General features: G+C 39.9%; 2 protein-coding genes across 7 annotated transcripts in view; one reads left to right on the forward strand and one right to left on the reverse strand.

The window, feature by feature from the left end:
* KCTD21 (potassium channel tetramerization domain containing 21) overlaps positions 1–21,067 on the reverse strand; it is a 33,346-nt gene extending 12,279 nt beyond the window's left edge. The window contains exon 1 of the mRNA XM_074216977.1: positions 21,021–21,067. The gene's annotated coding sequence lies outside the window, so the exon portion shown is untranslated. The remainder of the gene's footprint in view (positions 1–21,020) is intronic.
* Positions 21,068–21,307: 240 nt separating this feature from the next.
* USP35 (ubiquitin specific peptidase 35) overlaps positions 21,308–25,908 on the forward strand; it is a 71,487-nt gene continuing 66,886 nt past the window's right edge. For 5 of the 6 annotated variants that reach the window (XM_074216981.1, XM_074216985.1, XM_074216983.1 and 2 more), the window contains exons 1-2: positions 21,308–21,660; positions 23,008–23,111. The gene's annotated coding sequence lies outside the window, so the exon portion shown is untranslated. Of the gene's footprint in view, positions 21,661–21,721; positions 23,112–25,908 lie in introns of those variants that run through there. The other variant, XM_074216980.1, reaches the window with a different exon arrangement.

A 25,908-nucleotide genomic window follows, 5' to 3' on the forward strand; every position in this document is an offset into this window, starting at 1 on the left:
AGAGGATGCTAGAAGGCAGGTGGTGGCATTACTCCTTTGGCATGGTTTACTTCTTCCTCTGTGATATGTGTTCACGAGACTCTTGGGTGAGCATGATGACTACTGAAGAACCCTGGAGTCAGAAGACCTGGCTCTGACACTGAGCCTGTTGGCTAGCTCTCTTACCTCTCCATGTCCTGTTTCATCTGACAAATAGTCTTGATTATATCACCTTGCCAATCCTGGGGGGGGGGGGCAGGTATTGTGAGGGAAGAACTTTTTAGACTTTAAAGTCCTATAGAAATTATGTAATTTATTATAATGATGATGATGATCCATGAAGCTGGATTTCAGCTGGCTGAAGAGAATAGAATTCAGGGGTTTCCTATTTATCCTGTGAAGGCATGGGCTTGTCCTCTTCTTGGAACATTCAGATGCTTTCAGTGGCTCTAAACATCATACAAGTGACAAGATGACAGAGGCTGATGCCACCAGTAAGATGGCAAAAGTGTTGTATCCTATGTACTTCTTTCAAATCCCAGACCCCAAAAGAAAGGAATTTTCTGCCAAATATAATTAAGGAAAAATATCATTATGCCTACAGAAAGTAAAAAAACTTCATGGATCAAGACCAATGATATGATGTTTAATACTTAATAGCTCTCATTCAGTTCCCTATCAGTGAACACAAGTAATATTTTGTCCTTATTTTAAAATTTTTCTTTTAAATTTTATTTATTTAGGGGCAGCTAGGTGGCACAGTGGATAAAGCACTGGCCTTGGAGTCAGGAGTACCTGGGTTCAAATCTGGTCTCAGACACTTAATAATTACCTAGCTGTGTGGCCTTGGGCAAGCCACTTAACCCCATTTGCCTTGCAAAAACCTAAAAAAATATTTATTTAAGGCAATAGGGTTGTGATTTACCCAAGGTCACACAGCTAGGCAATTATTAAGTGTCTGAGATTGAATATGAACTCAGCTTCTCCTGACTCCAGGACCGGTTCTCTATCCACGGCACCATCCTTCATTTTTGAAGAAGACCATGACATCAGGGAGGTGATGCCACAACAAGCATGTGAATTGGGTTTGTGTGAGGGGGTGCTGTACTAAGTCACCAGCCTCACTCTCTCCTCCAGAGCCATTTGGATCCGATGATCAGATATGAATCAGGACTGGAGATGGCTCTGGATGTGAGGTAATCAGAGTTATGACTTACCCAAGGTCACACAGCTAGTATGAGTCAAGTGTCTGAAGAAGGATTCAAACCCCTATTCTCCTGACTCCAAGGTCAGTGCTCTATCCACTGTAGTTAACTAGAACTGACTCATGATTAAATGGGTCTAGATGCAGTGATCCTCCACAGCAATGATTCTTCCCAAACTACCTCTGCCCCTCCAACCACAAAACAGGCAACAGACATTGATCATGCCGAATCCCTCAGAGGGAAGAAGGAAAGAAAACTGAAAACTCTAGCATATGGAAAGACATGCCTTATGGCCATCAGAGCTGCAGGTAAAAGGGGACCAAAAGATGTGGCCTGAGGAAAAGGGGCCCAGAAATCCAAGTGAGGCCAGTTTTTTCCTCCAGGCTATTTAGGAAAGGACCTCCATGTTACTCAATAGGAAAAGGAGTCTATTTTGGAGTAACCCAGTCTCAAGAGTCTATGCAATAAGAGAAAGGAATAAGGGCTAGCAAGTCAGGAGAATTTCCAAAGGGGATAAAAACCTAGCCCAAAAGCAGATAAGCTGCAGAGGATTCTAAAAGCAGAAGGAAGAATAAGTAAAACCTCAATAAGAAATCAAAGCTCATTGAATAAATATTATGGTATATAGGAAAAGTGAGCCAGTAATACCAGAGGAAAGAGAGAATCCTCTCCCCCGACTGAGAAAATAAGAAATTTCAAAAAGATGTCTGTCTCTGGCTGACTCACTGCCTGACTACAAAAGGCCAAAAGGAGAACTATCTTTCTCTGAGGTTTCTGATTGTGGACTAACAGCATAATCAACAACAAACTGTCCCCTTGTAACCTAATCCAGAGTTGAAATTCCTTTGTCTTAAAATAAGAAAACAGAATTGAATTTAGGGCAGAAATCACAACTTTCCACTAAGAATTTAAAAATTAGAAATAGCAGAGCTTAGCACAGTGGCTGTATTTAAATGCTTATTTTCATTCCCACCCCCCAAACAAGTGTCTGGTACACAGTAGATGGTATATAAATGCTTACATAATTGAGACTAGTGCTTGTCCTTAAGACCTGACTGACCAAGATGTCTGGCTCTGGTTGACTCACTGCCTGACTACAAAAGGACTGTGCCCAAGCACAGTCCCTGGTACATAGAAAGCACTATATAAATGCTTGCCGACTGTATAACTGGAAAAGCCCCTAGAACAGAATGTTAGAACTGGAAAAGATCTTAGAACACAGATTCTGCATTTGGAAAGAATCTCAAAACCAAGAAAGATGCTGCTGTTCTTGTTGAAAGAGACCTCAGAATACAGAATGTTAGAATTTAGGGGGCTTTTAAAAATCATCTTGCCACAGGCTCTTAATCTTTTATGTGTGGTGTAATGGATGCCCTGGCAGTCTGATGAAGCCTGTGGACTCTTCTCAGAGTACTGCATTAACGTCATAAAATGAGACACACAAGATTACCATGGAAACCAATTACACTGAAATGCAGTTATCAAAAAAACAACCAAAAAAAGCCCCAGCAAGAAACAGCACATGGACTTCAAATTGAGATCCCTTTATCCAGTCCAGTTCTATCAGTTTACAGTTAGGAAAACTGAGGCCTGGGGTGATGGTGATTTACTTGTGGGTCATATTATATTTTTAGCAGAGCATAAACTAAAAGAAGATGCAGGATGATGGTGATGAATCTTTATATGTTGTTCTCCATTAAGCTTCCCCAGGCTCTGAGGAACATAAACCACTTGCCAATAATATCAAATAACAATAATAATAATAAAAGAAATATAATTGGTTAACATTTCCCCCAAGGCCTAGACATTTATATCCTGAATGTTGTGAAATTCTTCAAACAAAATCTAATTTCTTTAAAGATAAACAAATAAAGCAGCAATGTTATTATAATTATTTTCCTATATTCAGTGAGTTTTGATTTCTTTCTGAGGATTTTCTTATTCTTCCTTCAGTCTTTATAATCCTCTGCTGCTTATCTACTTAGGGCTATTCCCTATCATTCACCTTTGGAAATTCTCCTCACTCATTAGCCCTTATTTCTTTGGTTATCACATAGACTCTTGAGACTGGGTTACTCTTGGGTAAGTGAGGTGTAATAGTTAAAGTGTTGGATCTGACTAAAATTCTACCTGTCACTTATTAGCTGTGTAATTGTGGACAAGGCCCTCAGCTGTTCTGAAACTAAGTTTCCTCGCCTATAAAATGGAAGAAAGGAAACAAGCATTTATAATAAATCCTCTGAGGTAGGAGTTATTATTATCACCATCTTTCAGAGCAGGAAACTGAGGCAGACAGCAATAAAGTGACTTGACCAAGGTCACACAGCTCCTAAGTGTATGAACTGATTCCGGGACCAATGTCTATCCACTGTAATGCTTAGCTGCCTTTGACAGAGATAAATACCTGTATACTGAATATACTGTATATTCAGATTTGCTAGGAGGCTCAAATGAGATAATATATGCAAAGCTATGCATGTCAGTTATTATTAAACCAGTTATTCTCAAAATGTGGTCCATGAACCTGAAGCAGTTGCTGCATCTCTTTCAGAAGGTCCTCAATGTCAAAACTATTTTCATAATAAACTAAGACAATGTTTGCCCATTAAAATACTCTTCCCCTTTTCAACTACATATCTATGTGAGGTCGAATTTTCTTCATATGTTTTAACCAAAGTGACAAAACAGATTGAATAAAGAAGCAGATTTGAGAACTCAGTTGTCTTCTATTAGGTCAGACATTAACAGACATTAACATGTACTGGTCCCTTCTAGCTCTAACCTTATGGTCACAAAAATCTACTGGTTCACAGGCTCTCAAAAGGGGAGTAGCATTATGGTACAGTGGGAAAGAGGGCTTAATTAGAGTTAGAGTTAGAGAATTAATTAATTAGAGTTAATGGAGTTAGAGAATCTGGGTTCAAAACTCATCTTTGATACTTCTTACTCATCTAAATTTAAGCAAATCACATAACCTTTATTTGAGCTTTAGTTTTCTTAGGAGATTGTGTGTGTGTGTGTGTGTGTGTGTGTGTGTGTGTGTGTGTGTGTGTGTGTGTCTGTAGGGGAAGGTGGGGAGTGGTCTCCTCTTCTATAACTATGATTTTAGAAACAATTTAAGTCAATACATATCAAAATTGGGTGGGTGGTAAGATTTGACTAGATGGTGTAGTAGATAGAACACTAGGCCTAGAGTCAGAAAAACCAGAGTTCGAATTTGACCTCAGGAACTTACTAGTTGTATGACCCCAGACAACTCAATTAACCCTTGCCTAAAACTGGAGAAGAAAAGGACAAACCACTCCAGTATTTCTGCCAAGAATGTCCCATGGAAAGTGTGGTCCACAAATAACTGGCCATGGCTAAACAAATACTAGAAAGGGAATCCTCTCTAAAGTGTCATTATCATCATCGTTATCATCTTCGTCACTTGCATTTTATCCCCACAAAAATTCAAGGAGATAGGTGTTATTATTATCCCCCATTTCACAGATGCAGAAACTGAGACCAAGGGAGATTAACGGATTTGTCCAATATCACACAGCTAGTAAGTCTCTCAGGTTGGATTCGAATTTAGATCTTCTTGACTACAAGTCCAATGTTCTGTGCACTATGATGGCCACTATTTGTTTCTCCAACAAATGATCATCTAGCCTCCATTTGAACACCAGCAGTGATCAAAAACTCATTTCCTGAGTTAATCCATTCAACTTTTAGAGAGTTTGAATTGTTAGAAGTTGGAACAGCTAGGTGGTTCAGTAGCTAGAGTTCTGAGTCAGAAAGACTTGAATTTAAATCTAGCCTTGGATACTTACTAGCTGTATGACTCTGGACAAGTCACTTAACTCTTTGTCTCAGTTTCTTTATCTGTAAAATGAACTGGAGAAGGAAATGGCAAACCATTCTACTATCTCTGCCAAGAAGACCCCAAACAAGGGGCAGCTAGGTGGCGCAGTGGATAGAGCACTGCCTAGAGTCAGAAGTACCTGAGTTCAAATCTGGCCTTAGACACTTAATAATTACCTAGCTGTATGGACTTGGGCAAGCCACTTAACCTCATTGCCTTGCAAAAAAAACCAAAACCTAAAAAAAAAAAAGTCTCTAAATGGAGTCAGGAAGAGTCAGATATGATTGAAATAACCACAAATGGTTATTGAACTGAAATCTACTTCCCCATTGTTTTACCACCAAACAAGTTTAAACCTATCTTCCAGGTAAAGCTTTTCAGATACTCAAAGATAGCAATCATGTCTTTCATCACTGTCTTTTCTTCTATAATTCAATACAACATAAATTCGATAAATGCTTATTGATAACTACCATGTGTCAAACACTGATAGAAATTAGGGTATAAATATAAAGTTTAAATGAAGAACGAAATTCCTGCATTTGTGGAAGTGAAGAGGACCATGACATGTGCAAAGTAACAGAACAGAAAAAAATGCTGGATTTGGAATTAAAAGACTCCCAGCTCTGTTGCTTACCACAACCCAAGTTCAGCCAAGTCACTTCTTGCCTCTGGGCCTCATTAGCCTCATTTTAAAAATGAGGAAGGAAGACAACATGACCCATTGAGTTCCATGAGCTTAATGCTCTAATACCAAATAATAAATGATAAGTGAATTAAATAATCATTAAGTCCCTCTTAAGTTGTTTCTTATCAAGGATAGGCATTCCCAATTCCTTCAACCACTTAGCAGTTGTGTGGCTGAGGAAGGTTGATGACACTAGAACCCTTTCTCCAAAGGTGGGGGCCAGGAGAGAGGGGCTGCAACTAGAGTTAATGAGGAGTCCACAAGGACTGAACAAATCATGCCAACCTTTGTGTGCACCCTTAGCTGGCTTACTTAGCTGGGTGGATATAGCAGATCAGGGAGATCTAGGTTTTTAATCCCATCTTGCACTGTTTGCTAGCTATAAAATCACAGGCAATTACTTAACGCTTTTATGCCTTAATTTCTTCATTTGTGAAATGAAGGAAGAGAATAAACATTTATTTGAACATGTATATATGATAAACTATGTACCAACCACCATGCTAAGCACTTTACAAATATTATCTCATTTGATTCTTATAACAACTCTATGAGGTAAGTGCTTATTATCCCCATTTTATGGCTGAGAAAACTGAAGTAAACAGAGACTGTGATTTGTCCTTGGTTGCCCAGCTAGTATCTAAAGTTGGTTTCTAAAGTTTGATTCCAGGTCCCATGCTCTCTCTATTATATTACCTAGCATATGACCCAAACGATCCCATTTGGGATGATAATACTTATAGCTCCTTGCTTTGCAGGGTTGTTATGAAACTCAAATAAGATAATCCATTTGCTTGGTCTGATAATACTTTACAAATATTAAATTATATATATATATATAATAGATATTTAGAGTAATTAAATATCTATATTTAATATCTCTATAAATATCAACTTCTTCTTCTTCAATATCAAATATCATTACCATATATAACTGATAAGTTGAAAGTTGCCTGGTATCTTTTTTTCCTAGATTGCTGTATCTGTGAAAGGTGAATTGTCATAGTGGAAAAAAGTCATGGGACCTGAGTTCAAAATTTAGCTCTGCCACTTATTGCTTGTGAAGTCACTTAACCTTTCCTCTTCTATAAAACCAGGGGTGGCCTAGATGACCTCCAAGGTCCTTCCAGCTCTAGATCTGGGCTCTGTGGTTTTAGGATAGCTCTATACTCTTGATTTTAGACTAGTGCACCTACTGCTGAGGAGTCCCTTAGACAAGTCTTCAGGCATTGCAGAGGGGATCAGCTTCTTACTGGACTTCATCTTTTTTACACAATGTACTGAATTGGAGCAAAAATCTCCTGGGTAGCAGTGATGCCATTTGTTGTATGGCTTACTGCATCACTGCAGCCTTTCTCATCAATAAGGTATTGCTCTCTGTGAGGCAATGGTTCAAAAACTTAAACTAGAATTAGGGATCAATGAGTTCAACTCCTTAATTTTAAAGCTGAGGAGACTGAGGGAGAGGTAGAACATAGGTTCAAACTCAGATCCTCTGCCTCTAAATCTAATAATTTTTCTCTTGAATGTCTCTAAATCATAGGATTATAGAACTAGTCAGTCAGTCAACAAGCACTTATTAAGTGCTAATTGTATGTCAGACCCTGGGCTAAACCCTAAGGATATGGAAAAAAAAAGTTAAAACTTGGTCTCTACCTTCACAAAGCTCACATTATAATTGGGAAGGGAAGGGAAAGGAAAAAAGCATTTATTTATTCAGCACCATGCACTGGATGAGAGCATTTTACATATTTTTATTTCATTTGAAATTTGCAAGAACCTTTTGATTCTTGTGCTATTATGATTCTCATTTTATAGATGAGGAAACTGAGGCAGTCAGAAATAGGGGAGGCAACATGCAAAGAACTAGGTGTATGCAAGCAAACTATTGTAAATGAAAGGTAATCTCATGGAGAAGGCATTCAGGAGTCCAGTCATCAAATCTCCATTTTACTGATCAGACCCAGAGATAAGTGATTTGTCTAAGAAGGGAAAGCTAGAGGGCACACAGTAGATAAAAAAGTCAGGAAGACTTGACTTCAACTATGACCTCAGGTACTTATTAGCTGTATGATCCTGGATCATACTTAACTTAGTTTCCTCATCTGTAAAATGAGCTGGAGAAGGAAATAGCAAACCACTCCAGTATCTTTGCCAAGAGAACCCCAAATGGGGTCCTGAAGACTTGGACATGGCTGAAATGACTCAACAACCACAACCACAACAACAATGATGAAGATAACAACAAAAACAACTAAGAAGTAATTGTCAAGGCTAGAATTAGAACTCAAGGCTTATTTCTTTAAGTTCAGCACTCTTTCCATTATACCACAGTGAAGAAACGAACCATTAGGTCAGTCATTTGCCTACTGTGAGCGAACATAGACAAACTTGGGTCTTCTCACCTGTAAAAGGGAGATGACACATTTGCACTACTACACTCAAGATTTATTATGGGAAAAAAACCCCTATAAAAAGCTATGGAAGTAGGAGTGATGAAAACAATGAACCCTATGGGAGAATACCACAGAAAGAAGTTTTCTGCCAACTTACCACCACAGGCCCTCCAGGGAAAAGTAGACAGGAAGGCAAGGAAGCCCACCCACAGCGTGGGTGTCTGCCTGTCTAGGACAGACCATGGAGTGCCTCCATGGCCAATCAGGAAATGAAGATGCTAATTTCATTGGGCACTATTTTTCCTGGATTTTTAAACAGTTGACTCAGCACTATTTGTCTGGAAATTTAATACCCAATGAGTAGGACTATGATTAGTTGCAGAGTTGTCTGACTCAGGGGTACAATTCCAACTGGGTAGGGAGAGGCAGAGACACCACCCAAGCCGCACACCCCAACCCACGTTCATTCAGTCTGAGAAATGGAAGAGGACTGATGTCTGGTTGCCTCTTTTACCCAGGAAAGAAAGACCCAAAATGTAGCATGGTATAATGGACAGTAATGGATCTGGAGTCAGGAAGAACTGGGTTCAAATCCTGTCTTAGACACCAGCCATGTGTCCTGAGGAAGTTGCTTAACCTCTGTTTGTCTCAGTTTCTTCAACTCTAAAATGAGGATAATAATAGCATTTTCCTCCCAGAGTAATTGTGAAGATCAAATGAGGTAACAAAGCACCATATAAAGACTAGATGTTATTATTGCTATTATTATTATTATCCTTTATTGCCCCAGGCCACCCAAGTTAGTGATAGATGGCTTGACTTCTTGCGTTGTGTTCTAGTGCCACACAGTTGCCAACCCATACTGGCCTATATATCTTCACTCAAAGACCCACACTCTTCACTGACAAGTCAAGTCAAGCAAAAACTACAGGCTTGCACTGATAGGGGAGCTGCCCTCGACGTCCAATGATGGCTCCAGGAATTCTGATATTTTTGGATTCTATAAGCTAGAGCCATCAAAGGTCCCCATTCATCTAGGGATTCAAGCTTGCCCTGGAAGAGCAGAGATACTAGGTGTTCAGTTACATTTTCATAAATACATTCCTTCCTCTCCTAAATGCCCCTTTGTAATTATTTGTATATGTTTGTGTTATCTGGAATGTGGACTCTGAAACTAGGATTGATTCATTGTTATATATGTATTTCCTGAGTCTGGTATACTGTAGGCATTTAATACATACTGGTTGATTGATTGATTTTCTCTCAAATGGTCTGTGGATATCTATGAGGGCAGGTATGGTATCTTCTTCATGTTTCTCACACAGCTCCAAGCAATAGGCTCCTTCCTATAGAGGGAGCTTAGGAAATGTTTGTTGCCTGGGTTCACGTGCTCAGGAGGGGAGATTATAAATCCAAGGGATAAAAAGAGCTTTTTTTGCTTCAGTCACTCTAGAATTGGAAGGTCCTTTGAAGACCAAGCTATTCCAGTTCCCATTCATTTTCCAGGTGACAAAACTGAGACCTAGAAAGAAGGGACTTGACCAATGACTCACAGCAAATTAGAGGAAGTTCTGAGAACAGAATTCAGGTTTTCTGACTTCAAGATCAGGATTTTTTTTTCATGCCACCCTTTTGCTTTCACATTTTGGCTAAGCAGAAAAAAAAAATTAAAAAAATGTTTAAGCTAGCAGGGAGCTTCGGAGGCAACTGGTGGTTCAGTGGATAGAGAACTGGGCCTGGAATCAGGAAGACCTGAGTTCAAATATGACTTCAGACATTTCCTAGCTGTGTGACCCAGGACAACTCAATTAATCTGATTGCCTGACAAAATGGATCCATTAGAAAAGGAAATGTCAAACCATACCAGTGTTTTTGCCAAGAAAACCCCAGATTGTGTGTGTGTGGGGGGTGTCACAAAGAATCTGAAACAAGTGAGCAACAACAGAAGGGAGCTAATATATAGAATGTTAGAATTAGAAGAGACCTTAGAACATAGAATTTAAAGATGGAGGGAAGCATAGAGCAAAGAATGTTAGAGCTGGAAAACTTTAGAACATAGGATATTAGAAATGGAGGGAACCTTCATAGGAAAAAGGATGTTAGAACTGTGAAAGACTTCAAAACATAGAATATCAACATTGGAAGGGACCTTGAAACACTGAATTTCAGAGCATTTGGGAGCTGGGACAGTTCTCAGAATATAGAATTTCACAACTGGGAGAGAACTTAGAACGGAGAAAGTCAAAGCCTTTGAGATGGAAAAGAATTTGGAACATAAAATCTTGGAGTTTAAGACAATCTTTGGACATAAAATGTCAGAACTAAAAGGGGCTATAGAAATCAAGTAGTCAACTCCCTCTCATTTTAGAAGAAAATGAAACAACTTGAACTCCCTGTATCCCCCACCACCTCCACTCCCATTTGGAACCAGCTCAGTTCAATTCCAAGAGACTTTTGGGTTTGCAGATCTGGAAGGAAACCAGACTCAAGGGGTGGAGGAGCCTGTTTAAGTCCAGGAAAGCCAGGAGTGCCAGGAATCTGGGCATTCCCTAAAGAAGAGCTGAGCCCTCAGAAGCTGGCAAAGGGATACAATACATTCAGTGTTTGGCTCTGCCTGAATCTTCAACCCAGTCACTCTCTGGCTGCAATGGTGCATTTTGCTTCCTCTCTCTTCAAATTAAAAAAAAACCCATCTTACAGAATTCCATAGTTATGGAGAAGGAAGGAACTTCAGAAATCTCCATTTGAAAATCTTAGCCTGTCAGAGATGTAGCAAGCAATTATGAACTTGTGAAAACCAAGAGTAGTGAGCAGGAATAGAGGCTCACTTGAGATGTGGCCATAGGGGTATATGAAGCCTGGCCTAGAATAAGAGGATTCAAACCTGTTAATGGAGGACAAAACCTCTCCTAGGAAAAGACTTCTACTGTGTACAGGGAGTGGGGGTGAGATGGGCAGGAAAAGAAATACCCATGCGAGAGAACTGTCAGGTACCCTATAAACATCTAGGGGCAAGACTCTGGGTTGCCCAGACTGAGTTATGACTCTGTCATCCATTTCACTTGTGGATGATTGTGAGAAAACGTTTCCTAAGAACAAACTAAAATCCATCTCCTTATAATCTCCTTATAAATAATTGTTCTTGATTCTGTACTCTGAGCCAAGAATAGCAAATCTAATCTTTCTTATATGACACTTGTTCAAGAACTTTAAGATAGCTACTCTCTCTCTCTCCTTAGTCTTCTCTTCTATTGTCTAAAAATTCCCGTTTCTTTCATTCTTTCAAATGGCCCTTGTATGCCATGGTTTCCATTTCCTTCACCAACCTTGTTGCCCTCTCTGGGGTCCCAACCAATATGTCAGTGTCTTCCTAAAATGTCCTAGGGCCCCTGAATGAAATGCAGTACTTCACATGCGGCCTATTTAGATGACTGCAAGACTATCCTGTCCTTTGATTTGATAACTCTGCTTCTCTATTTAGTTTACAGTGAATGGCATTCGCCTTTTTTGGCTTTTGAATCACCCTCCTAATTCTTGATATGCTTCTAAATCATTAAAACTCTTAAATCTTTTCTACATAAGCTTTTGTCAAGCCATGTTTGCCCCATATTGTGCTCATGTAATGTAATAGACTTTTTAGATTCAAGTGTAGAATTTTACATTTATCCCTACTAAATTTTTATCTGTCTTATCAAGGTAGATCATTCTTTATCCTGAGCTCAACCCTTAAGGCCATGCAACATATTGATTACATCTCTAAGTATTGTGTCATTTGTAAATTTTATATATACCATCTATACCTTCATTTAAGCCACTGATAAAAATATTAAATAGTACAGAATTTACAACAAATCTCTGGGATAATTGTATTGTGAGAGACGTCTATCCAACAAGACAGAGATTCATTAATCACTCTTTGGGTTTGGTCATTTAAACTAGTTTTGGTTCACTAAAGTTATTGTCTAGCCCACATTTCTCCTTGTTGTACACTTAGATATGAATTCTTGTAGAAATGTTGATATATCATGTCTTTAGTGTTCCTCTAATTTCCTATATTATCTACACTATACAAATTATGAAAAAAGAAATGAACTCAGACACAACTCTTCCTCACACCAGCTCTTAGCGATTGCTGCTACCCAAACCGTCCCTTTAATGATTCATTCCAGAATTTTGCCAGAAATCAAAGTCAACTTGCCTAATCTATACTTGAAACAGGTGAACCTTTTAGCATTTTTGAAAGCTAGAACATTATCGAACTCCAAATACTGTTGTACTTCTCTCATTTTTCATCATATTTCAAAGACCACAAGCAGCCACCACATTCGGTTACATATCATAGTCAGCCATCACAAATCATTCAGCTTATTATTCCAAGGGGCCCCTTCTATGAAATATGAGCATCACTCTGCTTAGGGGAAAGACTGAGGCAGAACTTCTCCCTGTGTTTTATCAGTATTTTTTTTAATGTCAGTTGTGGTACAGAGAAAAGAACAATGGATTTAGATCTATGTTTAAATCCCAACTCCAGCACTAATTAACTGGATGATTTTGTTAAGTCACAACTTTCTTGAGTTGTAGCTGTAAAATAAAGATGATAATAACTGTAGTATCTATCTGATAAGCATTAATTCAACTGTTGATACTCTAAATGGGAAATTTTTGTCCAATGAATGGTCAGAAAATGTTAGAAATGTGTAAGGAAAGGAAAGGATGACTGATAGTTTTTCCTCAGAGGCAAATAAAGGAGTTAATTTCATTGGACACTCAAAGCTAATAAGAAATGTCATTTCATGGAATATTTTCACAATGAATCCATAAAGAGGCAGGATAGAGTAGTAGTACCCAGGGTCACACAGCTAGGAAATGTCAGAGGCCAGCTCATAGCAATTGTAAAAAAATAGACCATTGTGAAAATAACTATATCTTATGTGCCCACATCCATACCAGAGGGTGGAGAAATAAAGAACTATTATGAAAAACTCAAAATTCTAGAAATCAAGTAAAATTATGTGAATGATTTCTTCACTCAAATGCTGACTCCAGGAACACTGGTAAAAATGATATGAAAACAATTCAGGAAAAAAATCAAAGGTATCAATAGCTTATAGATGTCAAAGACATCTCATAGTTGTATAATATCACAAATACTAATTAGATAATACTGAAGATCAAAATTAACACCAAATTAGAACACTAGTACATTCAGTTACCACAGTTCTAACCTCTTTCATTCAAACAAGTAGTTGGCTATGATAAAAAGAGAAATGGATAAAAGAAATTGGCCCTGATTATCACCATTTCTTAGAGAATATAAAACCGTCACAATAATAAGACCAAATGAAGCTAGAAGCTGCTTCAGTCAGTCAGCACATATTTGATTTCCCTTGTCAAGCAAAGATGTGGCCCCTAAGGGAGAATCTCTTGCAAAGATTTATAGGGGAAGGTTATGATTATGGCAGTGTCTCACAAAACAAAAAGGAGCAGTCTAAGAAAAATGAGACGAAAGAAAGTTTGGGCAGTCACATGGCACAGTAGATAGAGCACCAGCTCTGGAGTCAGGATAGCCTGAGTTCAAGTCTGACCTCACAAACTTAATTACTTAGCTGTGTGACCTTGGGCAAGTCAATTAACACCATTGCCTAGCAAAAAAGAAAAACAAAAAAGAAAAGAAAAGAAAGTTTGGCATGAGGTTCCAAAAAAACAAAATATACCAAGAGCATTTATAAGTGAAACTAAAAGAATAAAAAATAATTACAAAGTGGAACTGCCTTGACAATGTTTTGGTAGTTATTTTTATCCTTGATGACAATGGGAACACCACATTTTGACTAATACCTCAGCACCAATGCTTTCTGGAGAAGTGAAAATGTAACTTAAGAAGATCAGGAGGGACGAGAGGCTTTTGTTTGTTGCTTAGTTGCTTGCAGTTGTGTTGGATCTTTTGTGAAACCTTTTGGGGTTTTCTGGGCAAAGATACTGGAATGGTTTGCCATTTCCTTCTCCAGCTCATTGTTGTATTGAATCATTTCAGTCTTGTCTGACTCTCTGTAACCTCAATTGGGGTTTTCTTGGCAGAGGTCCTGCAGTGGCTTGCTATTTCCTTCTCTAGCTCATTTTATAGATAAGGAACTGAGGCAAACAAGGTTAAGTGTCACACAGCTAGTAACCAACTGAGGCCAGATCTGAACTCAAGAAGATGAGGCTTCTTGACTCCAGCTTCAGCAATCTATCTGTTGTACCACCTAACTGCCCCCAGAAAAGAATCTAGACCTAACTAATAATGCAGAGGCTAAATCTGTCTGGTGATAACAAAATTTAAAGGGACTCAGGGACCAATTTTCAAGGTATCTACAAGTGAAGATTTTTAAAAAATGGAAATATAGATTATTTATTACAGCCCATCTAATAGACCTTTTCAAATAAATGAGCAATAATTGCATTATGTCCTTACTTTTTGCTATAAAAAAATGGCCTTTAATACATATAGTCGTGAAAACATGAGAACAAATAGAATTTCACAGAGAGCTTTCCATAGGAGATTACATCTTTAATCATCCTCCTGACAGAGAGGTACAGAGAATACAAAAGCCCAGTGTGTTTACTATATTACAAAGAAACATTTGGTTCAGTAGATCAAAATGCAGCTTCCTTCTATACAGTGTGACTCAGAAGACTAAGGGCAGTTTTTATTAAAAAACTAAGAATGCCCAAAGATTTTTGGGACATATGATATGTCACAATCATATGATTCCTTGAAAGAAGTAATCATGAAGAAGATAAATATCAATTTAACAATCTGATTCTGAGTCTAAGTCAAGGAATAAAAAGAGAGATGGATACCCAACAAAAGTATTGACTAGTGTTATTGAGGACATTCTGTGCAAAATCCAAATACAAGACAGATTTCCTATAAATAAGATTCCCTGATTGCTCTGATTTATAGATATCACTGTGCTAAGTGCACCAAACTCTATAATACTCTAGGATCTTCTCAGTTAGGTCCATAGCACTTCAAAAGAGGATCAGCCAGAAAACCATATATGAAGAAGATATATTGCTCAAATTATGTACCTATCAGTACATTTTGGACAGATAGAGCAGTAAAGCAATGATCTGGGCTTGGAATGGAAAAGGAAAAGAATTAGTTAGATTGTATTTGAGATAGGGCATAGTACTTTGGATGGTCACTCCTATCCCACCTAATTCTCCAATACCAATGTCCATCTTTTCAATTCCAATATTCTAATATGATGCTGTTTGACTGCAAAACACGAATACTCCAATCTCTAAAATATCAAAATGGTAGATAACCCAAAAAGGCAATGGAAAGATACCTGGTATTTCTAAACAGTATGCTGTGATATGGTACTGATGATGACTTGCACTTACGTTATATGTAAACTAACATCAGGATTGTGTGTGTGAAAAAGGAGAACTAATCATAATACAATAGTGATGAATAATATATGGATAACCCAAATGCACTAGGTAAGCACAGTGGATAAAATGTGAGGCCTAGAGTCAGGAAGATATGAGTTCAAATCTGATCTCAGAGGCTTATTAATTGAATGACACTAGGCAAGTCTCAGAAGCTATTTGCCTCAGTTTCCCCATCTATAAAATGAGTTAGAGAAGGAAAGGCACATCATTCTAGTATCTTTGCCAAAAAAAAACCCCAAAAGGGGTCATGAAGAGTCAGACATTACTGAAAATGACCAAACAACTCAATGAACTGGTAGCCATTATTTATTTATTCAAAAACCTCAAAGATAGCCTCCAGTGCACTTGATAGATTATTAATGAATCTTTTTTTTAAGAGAAAGGACAAGAGTTACATAGGATATGAAGGCATAGATCAGTAGAGATTTGTACCCGTGCAAAGGAATACCCAGACTGATGAGTCAATGGATCCATGAAGAGGCAGTAAGGAATAGTAGACAGAGTACTGAACTTTGAGTCAGTAAGACCTGGGTTCAAATTTAATCTCAGCTACTTACTAGTTCTGTGACTCTGGCTAAGTCTTTAAACTTGTTTGAGCCTCAGTTTCTTCATCTATAAAATAAATGGGTTGCTAAAGTCTTTTCTGGTTCTAAATCTATGATCCTATGATGTTTCTTACCTTTTAGTTATACCTCATAGCTACTGAAACCATCAAGTGAGATAAAGTATGATGTGGAGCATACATTGGGATGGATGGCCTTTGGGGGAATGCCATAATTCTTTCAAAAATTATAAACTTTTATATAAAACAAAGATCCCTTAGAAAAACCAAAACACCTATATTCTACCAGTGATATATATCTATGAGACATAAAAGTGCCAAACTTTGTGTGGAGCACTGTGATTTCTAAAGAAATGAAGTTGAGTATTGACCAAAGGCAATGGGGAGGTACATAGTGGGCCTGAGCAGATAGCAACATATAGAAAAAGAAGCATTGTTCAGGAGCAATGGGCATGAAGTATGTCATCAGAGATATGAATGACTAGAAAAAAGATGGCCCATTTACGTGGCTGGAGTTAGCTTTTATTCACTTGGAATGGTCTTTTGGGATCCACATAACGTTAGTTGATGTAGGAAGAATTTCACAAAGATGAGAAGAATAACTCTTTACAGGAGGACCTAAACAAGTATGATGGACCTATTTCTCCAGAAAGGATAAAAATGGCAGATAAAGATGGGTTGCTATATGTATCACTAGAGGGAACACCACATTGATAAGAGCTATTGATATACCAAGAGTCTTCCAGTACCTCCTCATGCCTAATAGGTGACACTGGCTCTCGATGGCTATGCAATTAGATGCCAAGGTCTGGAATGTGTTGTCACTGGCAAGACTCTGGAAAGACTGCCTTAGGCTTGGACTAAACTATGCGCAACTGGATGGCAAGTGGACAAGAATCAGAAAGAGCTGTGTTCAAATCTGATCTCAGACACTTATTGCATGACCATGGATGAATCTCTTTGTCTCAGTTTCCTTGTGTATAAAATGAGCTGGAGAAAGGAAATGACCAACAATTCCAGAATCTTTGCCAAGGAAATCTCACAAAGGGGGTCATGAAGCATTGGACACTGAAAACGATGAAATAACAACAAAACTATGTGCCTGTCATCAAAGCCTTGGCCTAATGTGATGCAGCAAAGGCTATAGTCCAGAGACTGGTCATTGGGTATTTTTTTTTTGTTTCTAGCCAGATAATTCATAAAGAACTATTTATTAGGGTGTGGATAGGCTACAATCTCCATGGCTGAGAGATCTCTCCAATCTGATAAAATTATAGATTAGTTATTATTATTAACTTTCAAAATTGTTATTTTCACCCTTTAGATTCTCCTGCCTGTGAGGGAGAATACAATCATATTTCCCTATTGCAGGAAAGGAGGATCATGGGATCATAGTTATAAAGATGAAAGAAATCTTAGAGGTAAATCATTTTACAAATGAAGAAATTGAGGCCCAGGAAGGTTAAGCTAATGGTTTAAAGTAACAGGAAGTAAATGGCAGGTGGGATTTGGCTCCTGGTTCTCTGACTTCAAATCTATCACTCTTAACACTACTGCCACTAATATTAAAAATTTGACTTTATTTGGTTAACCGAGGTCAGAGTGGCTCATTTAACCCAACAGTCAAATCTCAGAGCCATTTTAGAAACAGGTTGGGTAATTTTCATGAACTATTATTAAAATATTAGAGCTATAAATTTCTCCCATAACTTAAAATTTTCCATCTATATTAGTTTTAGTGCTACATAGCATTTTATACTAACTACTAAACAAAGGGTAAACTCCTTTTTTGGCATTCAAGACTCTCTATCTGGGACTCAAAGAATATCTCTCTTCAGTTTTATCTCTCCCTACTTTCAAGGCTGGACATTTCACTGGAATTCACATTTTTGTCCTGCTCTCTCTCCCCTCTGTTTTTGTGCATGCTGAGGTCTAACAGTATAGGGGAATGGGATGAAGAAAATGGATTCAGTCAGAAGATGTGAATTCAAACCCCACCTGTAATACTGATTACTGGAAACCAGCCAAGTTACTTTCTCTTCCCTGAGACTTAACTCTTTCTGTCTTTAAAATAATTGGTTTGGACTAAAATGTGTGGTTGTACTAAGGTCTCTTACAACTCTGTGATCCTGGAATAACAGACTAACCCTCTTTACACTCAAGCCCCATCCTTAGAGGCCCAAGTCAGAGGTTATGTCCAATCTTGAAGCCTACCCTGACAACAAACAGGCCTCACCCTCCCCAGCCAGGGTCAAATCTCTCTCCCTCCTTGAGATTCTCCACAGGACTTTATCAGGATCTCTCCTTTCAGCTGTTCTCTCTTTCCTTTTATCATAATTTGTATATGTATCTTTTTCCTCTCCCTGGAATAATGAGACAAAAGAACTAATGTTTTATCTGTCCTGTAATCAAGGACTTTGCATATAATAAATAATAAGAATTTGCTGAATGACTAAGACCCTAGTTTACTTTCCTCTCCCCTCCTCCCACCATGCTCTCCCTGGCCTCTGTGGCCAGTTATGACTAAGAGAACCTAGCAGTAGAAATATGAGAATATTACTTCCTTTTATGGCAAGCAGTTACCTGGAAAGGAGTCTTACAAATTATGTAGACATGCTCTGAAACTCCCTTTATTCTCCCCCTTCTCTTAATTGCTCTATAATCTGCCAGTCTCTCTGACACACACACACACACACACACACACACACACACACACACACACAGAGACACATACAGACACACACACAGATACACACCTCTGTTTCTCTCTCTCTCTCTCTCTCTCTCTCTCTCTCTCTCTCTCTCTCTCTCTCTCTCTCTCTGGAACCCAGAAGCTGCTCTAACTCTTCTTTCTGTCTGCATAGGAAGGCAGATGGAAAAGAACAGGAGCTAATATATCCAGCTGCCCTGAATAGGAATTGTCCAGTTCAAATATGAAGCTTTTAACACATTTGGTCTGGCAAGACTCCTCAGTTTCTCTTCTAGTTCATGTAAAGGATTATATAAAAACATAGAATTCCACAGAATATGGATTTTACATGTTTAATAGTTTTAGAATATACTTTCCTCATAGTGACCGTAAAGATGGTAATAAAAACATTATTGCCCAAGTTGTGGTGGCTGAAACTCAGAAAGATTGGGTGATTTGCCCAGTCATACAGTATAAGTTGGTGCTAGGTTTTGAACCTAAGTTAGCATGGAAGAGCTCTCATAGATGATGCAACAGAACCAATGACCGAGGCATAAGCCAACTCCACTATTCCTGACGAGCAGCCATCTAGACTCTGCTTAATACATCCTGGGACAGGGGCTCACTATCTCATGACACACTCCATCCTGTTGTTGGGCAGCCTTTCACAGGACCATTTCTGCCCACAGGTCCTAATTGTACCCATCATGACCAAACAGAACATATCTATTCCCTCTTCCACATGGCAGTCCTTCAAATAATAGAAGATCGTTTTCTTGTCCCCTTTAAATCCTTTCTTCTCAACCAAAAGCTTCTAGTAAGTCTCCTTAACAGAAGTCTGTCTACTATGTGACAGAAAGCACTGTGCTAGGTGATTTGAAGATACAAAGACAAAAATGAAAGCTACTGTCCTTAAGGAATTTATAGTCTATGGAACACATACATAGAAAAATAATTCATATACATGTATGTATGTATATATTACACACAAAAAATTACATAAAAAGTATCCGAGAGTCAGAGAGCCTTGGTTTTAATCTTACCTGTGGTACTTACAACAAGTAAATCACTTAACTTACTGGCTCTCAGTTTCTTAAGCTGTTGGAGGGAGTTGGAGGAAAAAGCCTTCAAGGTCCCTCCTAACTGGAGATCTATGACCTAACTTCCATAAATACAAAGTTGGTTTAAAACAGTCACCTGGCATGATCTGAAGACCTCCACCATCCTGGTCATTTTGAAGTTTATGAATAGCCTTCCTAAAAAGTTGTGTGCCCAAAATGAAAGCGTATTTCAGATGAGTTCTAACCAGAGAGGGGACTACAGCTGCCTAGCAATGACCAACATTATTCCACTTTCTGTTCCTCAGAAGGTCTCTCATTCCTATTCGCCTCAAAGTCTCTTCTCTCATCATATATTGTCTTTGCTCTGTATCCATTTTTCTTTCCAACTTTCCTATTACATCTAGTCTTCCAATCCACAATGCCTCAGATTTACCCTTCTGCTACCCTCCACCTTCCCAGTTCAATCTAGCCCTTTACTTTAGCTAATGGGACATCTTCACTTAAACTCTCTCAATTTCCATTGGGCCCTAACTAGTGTTTTAACCCTTTCCTGCCCAGGTTCCTTGGAGACAGCCAGAATGTTGGAAAGAGCACTGTAATCAGAAGACTTCTGTCTGAATCCCAGCCTCAGTGAATCTGATTCATTTTCTCCCCCCCCCCCCCCCCCCCCAGTAGCCTAGATCTCGAGTCAGGGATCCTAGCTTTAAGATCATCCACTCGTGAATTAGTGCGACCTCGGGTCAATCGTGTCTGCACTCTGAACCTCAGTTTCCTCATCTGTTAACTTGGGAGAGTTACATTTAATACTCCCTTACTTCTTGGGGCCCTAGGGAGAAAAGTGCTTTGTAAACCATGAAAAGCTAGGGAAAGAAACGCTGTTATTATCTCAGTCCTCTCCTGGCTGCTTCCTCTTTTCCTAGATGGCTCTGCTGCCCAATTCCTCTCCTCTCCTGTCCTGTCGCCTCTCATTCCACGCTGTCCTTTTCTATCCTGCCCCAAAGCTTCCAATCCGGACCGGTCGCTCCCTGTATCACCCCCATCCTAAACGGCCACCTTCCACCCCCGGGCCAGGTGACCAGGTGAGAAAGGGGTCCAGAGTTCCCCTCCCAGCAGAGCCCCAGTCCCAGCCCAGGATCCCCCCCGCACCCACCTTCTCCCCCTTGCTCCGGAGACTCCCCTTCCCGGGCGCTGGAGCACAGAAATGGGAAGTGGGAGGGGGAGGAGTGGGGGAGCTGAGCCCAGTTGGGGGCGGGAGGTGGGGGGGGAGGTGGCTCAATAGCTGGCATAGTCCTTCTTGGGATTTGTAGTTCCCATTCCCTCCAGGAGCCGGGCCAGTAGCAGCTGTGGAACTTCATCTCCCAGGAAGGCCCGCGGCCATTTCTCTCCACCCCAGCACACGCTAGCCGGTGGCTGTTAAAGGGGACCAAGCCCGGGAAGGGTCTCTGGGCCACGTCGCCCCTTCCCCTTCCCCCAGCCCGTGGCGCACCAGCTCCTCCCCTCTCCTGCGGCGTCCGCCCTCCCTCCAGCAGCATCTCCTCCCTCCTCTGCCTGCCTCCTCCCTCCCCTCTGCACATCTCGCAGCTCCTGCGGTCAAGGCTGCCGGGGCACAAGTCCCCGGTTCCCTGGCTCCGAGCAGACGCCCGGCGGTGGCACTGCCCGCGGCTGTCTGCTCGCATTCCGGCCATTGCAGCATCGGCCTCCGGCCCCCCGCACCCTGCGCATCCTCCCGCAGCCCCCTCCCCGGGCTGCGCACCGGGAATAATGCTGCAGGCGTCCCCCAGTTTAAAGAGGTAAGTTGCGGAGGGGGGGGGGGGGATGGAAAAATTTGTAACTGGAAGGGGGTCTCATTTGACAGATGAGGAAACTGAGGCTCAGAGATGCGAAGAGATTTGCACAAAATCACAGGTAGGAGGGAGCGATGCTGATGTTTTAGATGATGTCGTCTGATTCCAAATTCCCTTTGCACCACCTCCAGCAGATTGAGGTGGAGGCGCTTGTTTAATTAAAGCTGAGCCTTTGGAAAGGAGTAATCCTGTGGGGGTGGATGGAAGGATGTGTTTGAGGGATGTGGAGGTCATGGGATGAGCGGAGGGATATTCTGCAGCTCCCCAACTTTGATGTCCTGGCTTTAGCAGGTGAGATTGCCAGGAGCCAGGATGCGAGCCCCTGGAAAAGGGATCTATCGGGATGAAAAAGGAGGGATGCGTGTGTGCGGGTGTTTCTGAAAGACGGAGACCTAGAACTCTTCCAGATCCAGAGACAACGCACTTAATCAATGAGGAGCTTAGGGCTTGCCTAATGTACTGATGCGCGGATGGCCAGGGCCTTTGGGCCCCCATTAACAATGGGGGCTATCTCTCCTCTGTACCAATCACTTTCCCCAGAGCAGCCAAATCTCATTTTACAAATGAGGTATCTAAGACCTTGGAGTACGAGTGACTTGCCCAAGGTCATGCAGCTAATGCGAATCAGAGCAAGGTCTCGGGACTCCAACGTCAGAATTTATTCTCCTGGGTTAGGCTAAGTGAATGAGCAAGAAAGGAGGTGGTATGAAAATTATTCCTGTTTTTAAACTGTATAAACAAAAAGCAGAGCCACCTACAAGCCTAAATGCGGGTTGATGCAGGGCTATTTTCCAAGGGCCTGCATCTGATGCTCTCTGCAGGATTTGGGGTTTAGCCTGCTTCAACCAACCCGGAATCAAGTTTAAAGCGTCATTCCTCCTCCCCCTCCTTCCCCTCCCCCCCACCCCCTGTTATTCTTTTTTTTTTTTTTGCCTTTGGTAAGATTTCCCACAATCCTTACCTGGCTCCTCCTATATACTGGATTTTTTAGACCTCAGAAATCTAGAAATCATTGTCCAACACCCTCATTTTACAGATGAGAAAACTGAGACTCAGAAAGGTTAATTTGCCTGAGCCATAGGAAAAAATTGTACTAGGCCCTAAGATAACACATAGCTAGTTGGTAGAATCCAGAATCCCTGCTTAAATCTAATCCTCTTTCAACTAAGCCTGTCTAATTCTGTCAGCGTCCCCCCACCCAGCCCAGATTCTTTATGGAAATAGACAATAACCTTGATAAAATCACTAACAAGATGAAGTGTCCAACTATATGGTTTCAATGATCTTTTCCAGGTATAATATTCTAGGGTTTTGACTCTGTAAAGGAAGCATGAGTCAGAGATTTAGAGATGATGGGGATCTCAGAGGTCATGCAATCCAACACCTTCATTTAACAGGTAAGGAAACAAGTGAAATTACCTGTCCAAGGTCACACAGATATTAAGTAGCTGATCTGGGAATTAGATACAGTTCTCCTTTCTTTTTTTCCTTTTGTTTTATTTAGCATTTTATTTTTCCTCTGGTTACATGTAAAAAACAATTTTAGCATTCATTTTTAAAACCTTGAGTTTCAAATTCTCTTCTTTCCTCCCATATATATAGCAATTCCATATAGGTTATACATGGGCAATCAAGCAAAAACATTCCCATAACAATTATGAAGGAAAAGAGAACATGAATTAATAAAACCCTCAAGAAAAATATAGGCTTCAATCTATATTCAGATACCATCAATTCTTTCTTTGGGGATAGATGGTATATTTCATAAGTCCTTCAGAACTGTCTGATCTATTTCTCTTCTAATTCCCCCATCTTCTAACCTGTATCTTATCCATGTGTATCCATATTGTAGCTCACTTTGGAGCCTTGGTTTCCTTTTTTGTTAAAAATAAAAATAAAAATAAAAAAAAGAAAGAGAGGATTGAAAATGATGCTCTCCAAGGTCTCTTCTAGTTTTGGCATTCTGGGACCCTGGGACACAGGTTCTTAAACCTTTGTTTGTGCCCTTGGATAGGCAGTCTGGGGAAGCCTAGGGACCCCTGCTCAGAATCATATACTGAGTTGATTGCCTAGGATTGCCAAGGGAATCAATTAAATTGAAATGCAGTTTTCAAAAAAAATTTTCTTAAAGGTTCAGGTTAAAAGTCCCTTACCAAGTGAGTTATAAGGGCACAAGAGTTAGGACACTGAGCCTGGGGTAAGGAAGACCTGAATACAAATTTGACCCTAAATGTGACCCTCCTTTGCAGATCACTAAGCCTTTGTGTGCCCCTGTTTTCTCCTCTGTAAAATGGGAATAATATAGCATTTACCTCACAGCATTGTTGTGAGGATCTATTTAAATAAGAATTGTGAAAGCCTTAGAACAGGGGCTGACACACAGTAAGAGCTTTATAAATGTTATCTATTATGTACAGGGTGGTCCCCTCCCCCAACATGTGAGGGAGTAGGTAGGATACCTTCTTCTTAGCTGTCATGTAGAATAAGGAATAGATTTGTTCCCTTTGATCCAAGGGACAGAACCAGGAGTAAGAGGTGGAAGATGCAAAGAAGTCAGTTTGGGTTTGATGTCCTAACAATCACAGTTCTCCAGAAGTTGAATGGGCTACCTTGAAAGGTGATAGGGTTCACTGCTTTGGTCATCTTCAAATAGAGGAAAGATTGATGGCCACCTATAGAGTGATGGGGATTCTTCTGGGGAGAATGAGTTTGACTAAATAGCCGGTGAAATCAGAATTAGAGCTGAGATGCTCTAATTCTGGGATTCTCATGCACACAAACACAGACACACCCTTTTTCCTCAGCCCCTGCAGGGAGATCTTCCTGGTAAGCTGGAGGTGACTTGGGCTTCTTGAAGTAGCCATGTTCTAGCGGGGAACTAAGGAGTCTGGTCATCAGAGTCCTTTTCAGACAAAGAAGAGTGTATCATGTCCTTTCTTTGATCTTGAACAAGGAGGAATACTCTTATCTTCCCATCAATTCAATTCTATGTACCCAAATTAAGTTCCTACTATGTACAGGTGATATACTTGGTTCAGTAATTTTTCTGTCTCCTGCAGTGATTCCAAAAGAAAAAGCCTCTCTAGAAGCCAATGCTTAGACCATAGAGTCCATACAGAAAATATAGGAATTCCCTTTCCACGGATGGTTTAGTGTCTGACACTGAATATAATTTGTGAATTCTCTGCATGTAGTGTGTGCTTAATCAATTCTTGTTGAATAAATGAAGAACTTTAGTGTTAGGGAAAATAAATTTAGTTTAAGCCTTTACAGCTTGTGAGGTCAAACAGGCATTAACCCCATTTTATGGATGATGAGACTGAGGTCCAAAGAAATTAAGTAACTAGTGGTCACATAGTCAGTTAAGGGTTGGAGGTGGAATTTGAATCCAGGTCTTCCTGACTCCCAAGCATTCTGTCCACTATGCCACACTGCTTCTCCAAGGACCAACTACAGACTTCATTTTCTTTCACCTTTGTTCAAAATCCAATTCAACAACTTATTAACTGAGAGCTGTGTAATCAAAAGAACACTTCAGCCAGGATATGCCCTTAGATTAGAAAGGCACTTTACACTTCTAGGGACCTCAATTTCTTCATCTGTAAAATGATGTAAACTATTGATATCAGAAACACTAAACACTGCTGAGGGCAGGGCAGTGTGCCAACACTAAGGTATTCTAATTCATTACTTTGGATGCAAGGGTTACCTGCAAGGAGTTTTTATTCTACTCAGGAGATACAGTATGATACAGCTGAGTGGATAAGGCAATTTGAGAAGGAAGAGTGTTCTAACAATTGGGGAAATCAGGAAATACCTCAAGTTAGAGATGGTATCTGAGCTTGACCTTGAAGAGAGCTAAGAATTCTGAGAGGTGAAGGTGAAGAATGAAGGTAGTCCAAAAAATAAGGGACAGCCTCTTGCAAGAGAGAAAGGAGAAATAGCAAGCTCCTAAGAAGAAAAACAAATAGATGCACACACCCATACACACATACACACACAATATGATATATGTGTTTTATAATATGTAGTCTCTATATGATACACATAGCTTTGTTTACAAAGTACTTCCCTTATATTCTATAATTTGATGTATTTGGGAGCATAAATTTACAACTGGAAGAGGTCTGAGAGTCTGTTAAGTCCAAACCCTTCTCTTTAGAGATGAGCAAATTGAGGCCTAGGAGGTAAAGT

The sequence above is a fragment of the Macrotis lagotis genome, chromosome 1 (assembly GCF_037893015.1).
Source record: "Macrotis lagotis isolate mMagLag1 chromosome 1, bilby.v1.9.chrom.fasta, whole genome shotgun sequence".
Taxonomy (NCBI): Eukaryota; Metazoa; Chordata; class Mammalia; order Peramelemorphia; family Peramelidae; genus Macrotis; species Macrotis lagotis.